The 9236-nt window shown below is 46.0% G+C and overlaps 1 long non-coding RNA gene across 2 annotated transcripts; it reads right to left on the bottom strand.

Moving 5' to 3' along the window:
• Positions 1 to 245: 245 nt before the first annotated feature.
• Positions 246 to 8204, bottom strand: LOC121029104 (uncharacterized). 2 transcript variants are annotated; one of them, XR_005789589.1, is made up of 4 exons: positions 8122 to 8204; positions 1884 to 1990; positions 834 to 1048; positions 246 to 734 (listed from the first exon to the last, which is right to left on the bottom strand). It is a non-coding gene; the product is annotated as an uncharacterized LOC121029104 (long non-coding RNA). The 2 variants fall into 2 exon arrangements; XR_005789588.1 differs by lacking the exon at positions 8122 to 8204 and adding an exon at positions 7946 to 8111.
• Positions 8205 to 9236: the final 1032 nt, after the last annotated feature.

The following is a 9236-nucleotide window of genomic DNA, read 5'->3' as shown; positions in this document are numbered from 1 at the left end:
TCATTTCATCTTAAGGGAAATGGCTGAGAGGGCAAAAGAGCATCCAGGAAACACCACGCCCCCTCCACCAAAGGCTCTCCTGCCCGGCTGGGATTCTCCATCTGGGGTCCTGGGAGGGAGCTGCGGATGGCCACCGTGAAATGGTAGCACATTCCTGTGAGTGATACCATGCAATTTTCTTTCAAAGGATGCTTAAAGATTTTACTAGCGCTGGGGACTGGGGTGGGAGAGGAGAAGACACAGGGAGAGAAACAGACAAAAACAGACAGAAAGACAATAAAGATACAGCAATGGCTGCAGTAAACCCAACAGAGCTGGTATACAAATCTTTCAACTTTCTTCCTGTCCATTCCCCCGGCCTCATGGGGATTACCAGTCCCAAAGAACCCACACTGTGCTGAGTACCTCCCATGTGTCGCTTTGCTCAATCCTCGCCGAGCAGATTTTACTGTACCCACTTTGCAGAAGATACATGAGACACAACGAGGTTTCAGAGTTCCGTCTGCTTGTCACCAACCCCACGCGTTCTGTTATGTGACGTTGCCTCAGCGAGTCTTGATTCTTTTCCCTGCAAAGCGTGTCTCCAGACACACAAATTATTGCTGCCTTAAGATAAACTATGGAATGCTTCTTTCATTCTTCTTCTCATCGCTGGAACTTGTTCCGGTACTTTTTTTCTCTATTCTCATCTCATGGACACATGAACTTGTCAAGGTAGTCCCGGTGAAAGTATTCTTTTATCTATAAGGACGTGAAATTGGCCCTGTTTGTTAGGATGTAAGTGTTGGTTCTCTGACCCCATCAAACACCCCACTCATGACAAGCCTCCTCACCTGAACCAGAAGATCTCCTAGTTATTCGCTGAAGAAATAGTTGTTCATTTCAAAATTTTCAAAATAAATGCTGAAGGTCAAAAGGGTACCTTGGGCCTACTTTACCTCTCCTTCTTCCCAAATCTTATTGAAATAACAGTAAATAAATGCGAAAGAATAAATCCATATCAAGCATGAAAAGATCCCAGCAGCGATCCAGAAAATTTCACAAACGCCTAGAACACAAAGAGGATGAGGTCATATTGACGGATGAAGTTGAGTGGAATAATCTACACCCCAAAAACACATAGAGGAAGAGAGAACTAGCCTGGGGAAGGAGGTGCCCTTCCCAGAAAAGCCCTGGGGAGACTCCCAAATCAGAACCATAGCTATGAAGAAAAGGGATAGGCTGTGGGGTCACTATTAAAGGCCTTTCTGAGTTTTACAGCCCCCAACCTTCCTCCATGGACAGCAACTGGCTGTGACGGCATTTGCTTGGGTAAAAAAAAAAAAAAAATCCACTTGGCCTTGGCTTCTGGAACATCCCCTGCCCAAGGTCCCCTTGTTAAATGATGCAGATGTGGTTATATTCCTTGGTTCTGCAATATATAATATTTTTATAATCACAATATTCTATACCCTGTGTATTGCTTTTCAGAATTTCTCTTTTTTTTTTTTTTTTTTATTTACTTACTTTGAGAGAGAGAGAGGGACAGCACAAGTGGGGGAGAGGCAGAAGGAGAAATCCCAAGCAGGCTTCCCGCTGTTAGTGCACAGCGCGATGGGGGGCTCGAACCCACAAACCGTGAGATTATGACCTGAGCCAAAACCAAGAGTCTGACGCCCAACTGACTGAGCCACCCTGGTGTCCTTGTGTTTCAGGTTTTCCAACCAACCTACAGATGAAACCTGGAAGACCTAGAATATAAATCGTAAAAACCCTGAAAAAGTAAAGCGAATACTACAGTTCGGAGAAGGAAGTGGGGAAGGTGGGGGAGGGGAAGGCAGCGCAGGTGTGCTTCTGGCTCAGGTTACAGTCATCCATGCAGCAAATAGCCAGCAAGTGCCTACCTGTGTTGGGAAGGTCCTGGGCCCTGGGAGGTGGCAAGGAGCCAAAGGGGCAGACATTTCTGTGGCATTTCTGTTCTACCTGCAAGTCGACAGGTACTGCGTAACAGCTGAGGAATCACAACATGAAGATTTAGGTACATTATTTAAAACTATGAAGGTGACCAGGAGATTATGAAGACAGCGGTCTTAGGTACAAAAACACAGAGGAAAGGAGAGAGAGCGTAATTGTGCTAAAATCCCTGTCATAGCAGAGGGAGAACGGATGCAATTTAAACACGTTCAAGACACAGCTGTATAAGGGAATTATCTAAGTTTGTAGTAGAAATCGCCAAAACTAAATACTGACATAGTTAGGGAGTCACGTCCGGGGCACGGACCCACAGCTGGGGCCTGAGAAAGAGACCCCCCCCCCCACTCCAACAGCCCTTGGTAGTTCTGGTTTTGTTCTTGTGCCTGTAAATAAATATTACACATAAATGAATTAAATGATCAAAAGCAACCTTACAAACCCTGGGAGAAATGTAAAGTGGATATTCCGAGGCCCACTTGACCCATGAAGAAACAGGAGTCAGCCTGCCTCAATACTTGTGATAAGAAACCAGGTCTCCTGCCCCCCCCCCAAATTCCCGCCACATCCTGAAGGCTTCTCCCCCCGCCAGGTGCAGACTGACTAGGGTTGGGGTTCTCGATTCAAAGCGGGGAACTTTGAGCGGCTCACTGCTCATCATTAACAACAGGGAGATTCTGACCACGACCCCAAGGGCTGTGGAAGGAGGGGGCAGGCGGACGGCCTCATGCAGGCCCGGGCCACAGCTGGCCCTCGGAGTGTCAGCTTCCTTTCTTCATGGTTCTTTTCTAACCCATCCAACATTTGGTACATGGCTACCATTCTCTTCTTATTTTATGTGATTTCGCGCTAATTCTGACTAAATGAATCCAGAAATTCATTCTGATGTGCAGGCTTTGTCACGAGTCGAGAGGTAGAGGATGTCACGTTTATTTATTTATTTAAAAAAAATTTTTTAAATGTTTGTTTATTTTTGAGAGAGAGAGAGAGAGCGCGCGTGAGCATGAGTGGGCGTGTGTGGACAGCATAGAAGGGCTAACGATGGGCTAGGTAGGCACTTCACAGACATTAGCTCACTTAAGCTTCACAACAACCCTATGAAGCTGTCATTATTACTTCCATTCTACAGGTGGAGAAACTGAGGCACAGAAAGGCTAAGTGCCATACCCGAGCCACACAGCTGTGTGACAGAGCCAGGAGCAGACCCCAGGCATCTTGACTCCAACGTCATGCTCTGCACCATCACGCTAGAAACCCAGTCCCCACCCCGTAACACACACACACACACACACACACACACACACACACAGGAGGACTTTCAGAGAACTCCTGCTTTCAAGAACTCCTAGCTGCCAAGTTCTGCCTTTTAGAGCCTGTGAGACACTGAGAACATGTTCCTTAACACGTGCAAGTGCTTACCTGACGTTAACTTAGTCTCTCTCACCCCCGAGCCCAGAACTAGAGCTGAAGGGTGGGCCACAGGACGCAGACAGGAGTTCACCCTGAGAAGTATAATAAGAACCAAGGACTTCTCTAGTTGGTAATGAGCTCCCTGTCGGCAGAGGCGGAGAGCTCTGGTAGGCCCAGGCCAGGGATGGTGGGTGCCCCGGGGGCCAAGGTTGGAAGAGCCTCGAATCAAAGCCTCTTCCAGCCCTGGCCCTGGCAGTCAATTTGGACACACTTCTCCGGACCTTCTGTCACAAAGCAGTACGCTCAACCAACAGGAGATGCATGAACAGTAAGGCCTGACCCAGACTCTGAAGAGTTTACAATGCGATTCTCAGATTGTTTTAATATCAAATTCAGGGAGTTTCTGGGAGGAATTTAATAAAAAGGATGGCGAGAATCCGTTCCTTTCATCCCCTAAGGAGGCTAAGTCCATCCTGACCTGTCCACTCACTCTTTTCTGTTCTTTGTCTGCTTCCGGAGCGTGCTATGGGGATTCAGGCTTATATGTTAAAAAAAAAAAAAAAAAAAAAAAAAGGCATAATATGTTCTGTGTCTTCGCCTCCGCAGAGGAAATGCTCTGTGTTACTGTAAATAATAATTTGCAGGTCAGTGAAGGTTGTTAAATGTCCCTGATGTTTTTCTCACTTCCTTCCAGACTCTCGTAATTACTACTGCTCTGAACCCAGCGGGCAGAGATGCATATTTCTCTGTCCAGGAAATGATAGTCGTGTGGTACCCTCTTCTCACTGCAGTGGGAGCCTGCGTGTCTGTGTATCTGAACCCATATCAGAGTCGTTCACATCCCTGCATGGAAATAGCCACATGGCAACTCAGCAATTTATTGCCCAAAAGACCTGGGGCTAGGGGTCATGGCACTCGGTTCTAGACAGTTCTACCGCCATCTGCGTGACCTCAGACCAGTCACGGAAACTCGTGGGCTTGTTTCTTCATCTGTAAAGCCGAGAGCACAATTCTTACCTTGACTAGAAAATATCATTGCTGCAAGAATTCGTACTTTTATTCAATATTTCATATTGAATTTAAATATTTATGGATCATCGCTCAGGGGCAGGCCTTGTGGTAGTCTCGGGGAAGTGGGGGGCGGTGCAGTTGTAAACAAACTGGGTAAAAATCTCTCTCCCTAGAGCTCCACGGGGGGAAGCAGATAAATAAGTGAGTAAACTAAACGTGTAGAATTTCCAACGGTGATAAGTGTCTTGGCAAAATAGTCAGACACGAAGGAGAATGAGGAGTGCTGAAGAGAGACCAGGGAGGGCATGTCTAAGAGGCGGCTATTGAGACTTAGGCCCAAAGGATGCAAAGAAGGGACCCCAGAGAACATTTGCGGGAAGAGTATTCCAGGTGGTGCAAAGGCCCTGAGGCAAAGGTGAGTGAGCCTGCACATTAAAAAACAGCAAGGCCAGAGCAATGGAAGGGATGAGGGTGGGGGGTGTAGTAAGTCTGAGGCCCTAAGGAAATGGGACCAGATGGATTAGGACCTTGTAAGGCCTTTGACTCTGACTCTGAGTAGGATGGAAACCACTGGAAGATTTTCAGCAGACGTATGACATAATCTGACTTGACTCTTAAAAAGAATCTCTCCAGCTGCTCTGTTTAGAAAAGAGAATCAAATGAGGGGCACCTGGGGGGTTCAGTCGGTTAAGCAACTGACTCTTGGTTTCAGTTCAGGTCATGGTCTCACGGTTCGTGAGTTTGAGCCTTGCATCAGGCTCCGCACTGGTGGTGCGGCCCCCGTTTGGGATTCTCTGCCTCCTGCTCTCTGCCCCTCCCCCACTCACGCTGTCTCTGTCTCTCTCAGAATAAATAAGTAAACTTGAAAAAAAAAAATAGAGAAGAGAATCAAATGAAGTAAATAGTCCCTGAGATGTTCTGAAAAGCGCAAGGTACAACATGAAAATGAAGTACAGTAAAAAACTCAGCGCCCCCAGAACTCCCTGGGAACAAGTTGCTCTGGAGACCTGGTGAAACTACATAGGACCATATATTTACTGTCATCTTCTCCATGGAGAGGCGAAGTTCATGTCCCTCCCCTTGAATCTTATTGGCTCTGCAACTCCTTATCGAATCAGATATGGCGGGAGTGATGCTGGGCCTGGTCTAAGGCCGGCTTTTTTGAAAAACGGGCAGGGCAAGGGACAGGGTGCTGCCTCCGCGGCCAGAATTCTCTTGCCAGCTTACTTGAGCACAGTTCTCTGTAGTGACCCGTGTGTCTCTACTGAGGCCAGGAAGCCCAAGCAACCCCCTCCCGTGAGCGATCGAAGCCCGGGGGGAAATGGTTTGTTCAGCTCCAACCACCCACCAGCCATGTGATATTGGGGGAGCCGCCTGGGCTCTCTGAGCCTTATTCAAGGTAGTAAGTTCCACTATCCAGGATTGTTATGAAGAATATGTAAGATGGCGCCTAGCGTGGTATCTGGCACTCAGCTCCCCATCATTAGTGTGTGTGTGCGTGTGTGTGCGTGTGTGTGTGTGCGTGTCCAATTTCAGATTTAGCCCTAACGCAGAGTATGAGGCTTCCTCTATGGCTGGATCAAAGTCTGTCTTTCCCCCTGTACCTTTACCTACCTGATGGAACTGTTCCACCTCTAGACCCTCCCCTGGGGGGATAGAGTGGCAAAGGTAGGAGACTGTCCAGGAAAGACCTCTACTGAGATGTGTATAGCTCATGGGAGGGGCTGTTGAGGGAGCCCTGTTGGAACCGAATCCAAGTCTGCTGATTCCTGCTTATGGGCCACTCTGCTGGGCAAGGGCTTCCCTGAGGATGGGGGAAGAAGAGTGGCTTGCCAGAGTGAAACGTTTGAAGAAGGGACACAACCCTCGAAGCCAGCAATGAGATGCAAATGCTGCCCACCCCACACCTCCTCCCTCAGTTCCCTGAGGACTGTGAGGCCCCCAATACTTGTTTTGGAGAGACTTTTCATCAGTGCTCAGAGGCAAGAGGGGAAAAAAAAAGAAAAAAAAGAAGACCAGTAAATCAATAACAGATTTTTCTTCCCATCAGTTGGTTTAAAGTATGGAGCCAACGTCAACCAATCTAGAATTTCCAAGTTGTAAATAAAAAATTGAATAGTAAGATTTTTATCTGAGCCACTTCATGAAAGCCACTATTCAGAGTTCTGGTTTATCACACTCCTCACGTAGTCTGAACTAAGGTGTGGGTACGACACCCACCTCATGCCAGTCCAGGAAATTCAGTGGGAAAGTTTTCATTTTTTACGTAGCTTGGCTATGATACTTGGATACAGCACTTCTACTGAACCTTCCAACTTATTTTCCTCGACAGGTCTCTTGCACCCTGAGCAAATCATAGAGAACAGGCCAGTGAAGGATGCTACAGGACATTTGAACAGCCTCATTGTTCAGGACTAGATGGTCAATCAACATGCCCAGAACTGTATCGGATAATGCGGAGAATTACCATAACGACGATAACAACACTCTTAATGACAGCTACTATTGATTGAACACCTGCTATATGCCAGGCGCTGCACTAGCCACTTTTCCTATCTTATTCCTCATTCTTCCAAAAAATGGACAAAGTGGTCGTTTTTCCATTATCTCCTTTTTATACCCAAACCGAGACTTACAGAAGTTAGGTAAGTGGCTCAAGGTTGCACAGCCTGTGAGAATGAAGTCATAAGCTAATTTCCTTGTTCCCAGAGAGTTTGAAGAAACACCAGTTCTCATCAATTACCCAAGAATGTTCTCTCACTTCCAGCCATCAAGTGAGATTCATCCAGACAATAAATATGTATAAAGCACTTACTCCGCGTGCCGGCAAATACAACCTTGGCAACAGAGGAAAAAACATGTAAAGCAATTATTTATTCAACTTTGTGGAACATAGTAGAAGGTCAGAGAGACAGGCCAGCATGGGCCAGAGAAGCCAGGGAAAGTGGCACAGAGTGAGTTGGATCTTGAAAGATGAAAAAAAAATCATTCAAAGGGCATTGCTAGTCAGGGGGACACAGTAGGCAAAGGCATTGAAGCACAAATGAACAGGAGAAAGCAGGCTGGAAGGAAGTGAAAATAAGTCTTAAGTGGAAGAATGAAACTAGTCTTACTCCCCATAAGGTTGGGGGGTGAGGAATAGCATTTGTCTGGGAATTTAATTAAACTATTGCAAATGATAAATACAATGCTTCATATTTCTTATTCTCCCAAAGTTTAAGCGTACTTTTAAAAATCAAAGAGGAGGGGCTCCTGGGTGGCTCAGTTGGTTAAGCATCTGACTTTTTGATTTTGGCTCAGGTCACAATCTCAGGTTCAAACCCTATATCAAGCTCTGAGCTGACATTGTGGAGCCTGATTGGGATTTTCTCTCTCTCTCTCTCTCTCTCTCTCTCTCTCTCTCTCTCAGCTTCTCTGCCACTCACACTCTCTCTGTCTCTCTCAAAATAAAGAAATAAACTTTTTTTTAAAGTCAAAGATGAGTGAAAAACAAATGACCAACCAACACTACTCTGTTTTAATACTTGAATCATGAACTCTACTATGAGAGAAGCAGTTTACCAAAGCAGCTTACCATGGTGGTGCAGTTAAAAAAGGGTTTCTGTCCCTTTCTGTGGGTTGAGACTGGAATTTTTTCTGAAAAGTGATCTTTGTCTTCAGAAGATTCCTCTATATGTGTGTATACGTGTGTATCTGTTTCAATAATACTCCAGAAAAGTGGAAAGATAAGAAAGTGTAACTGCCCCTTACCTTGGTGTGGAAAGCTCTACAGGGACCAGAACCATTGTGTTCCCCTCCCAGTGGATTTGTTTGAAGGTCTTGGAATGTCAAAGGCTTCCATGGAATGCCCTACTGTCCTACATTCTTCCCAGGAATCTCCCAAGATGGCAGATTATTCCAGACTGAATAAACTCCAATATATGGGGGAAACTCCTGTAGGGTAAAGGGGTGGAATCTATGGTTAAAGAAACTCCTACAGCTAGAAGGGCACTTGCCCTAACGGTAAAATACACACAATGAAAATAGGAAGAAGGAGATGTTCTTGCAAAGAGAAAGAGACCCAAGGACAGAAATGGGAGTCAAGATGCAGAACTGGAACCACTTTTGAAGGTACCATTCTAAGATGGTTTAACTTCTTGTATGCTTGTGCTATGGGTAGTTAACATTTAGGTATAGTTTTAAGTGGTTTTCTTTCATGGCACAGCCTGTTAGCTGTCTTCCTTGTGGCACCCTTCAATTGTACAAATTCGCTTCTGGAAAGTAAGTGCTTGGTCTGAGGCCTCACCTTCCAGCTCTTTTTGCATCCAAGTAGGGGCACGTGGCATGCGCCACATCATGTGAGGTCTTCCAGGGCCTGAAATGGATCTTTCACTGGCACGGAAAGATCTTACTCTTTCAAATCCTTGCTTGCTTCCTCATAGTCTAGGGAAGTAATATTTCAATCATCAGGAAAATAACAATATGCTAAAATTAACAACTTACAGGTTAGACTGTGTGTCCGCACAGGTGATCCCATTTGATATCAACCAGAACACTCTGAGGTGGGGATGACACCTACTCTTGTCCCCATTCCAGAGAGGAGGAAAGTGAGATTTGCGTCTTAAAAAAATTGGGTAAGTGGCAGAGTCATAGCTGAATGGACGCTCTGTAAGAGATAGTTTGTGGGTCATTCCCCATGAAATAGCTTTGCCTTGTTCCTTGCTACTTTCGTGGTGCCAGCTTCATTCCCTTCCGATTTTTCCATGATGGAATTCTTTCACTTTCGCACTCAAATTGGTGAAGGACCAAAGAGTCCTCCCTGGTGCCCGTGGCTTCACATTGAATCTCAAACCACAAGGACAGTGGGACATGTAGAGTATAATTGA

The sequence above is a fragment of the Herpailurus yagouaroundi genome, unplaced genomic scaffold (assembly GCF_014898765.1).
Source record: "Herpailurus yagouaroundi ecotype Mexico unplaced genomic scaffold, PumYag 139, whole genome shotgun sequence".
NCBI classification, from domain to species: domain Eukaryota; kingdom Metazoa; phylum Chordata; class Mammalia; order Carnivora; family Felidae; genus Herpailurus; species Herpailurus yagouaroundi.
Note: the sequence above shows the minus strand (reverse complement) of the source record. Positions and strands in the feature narration are given on the sequence as shown.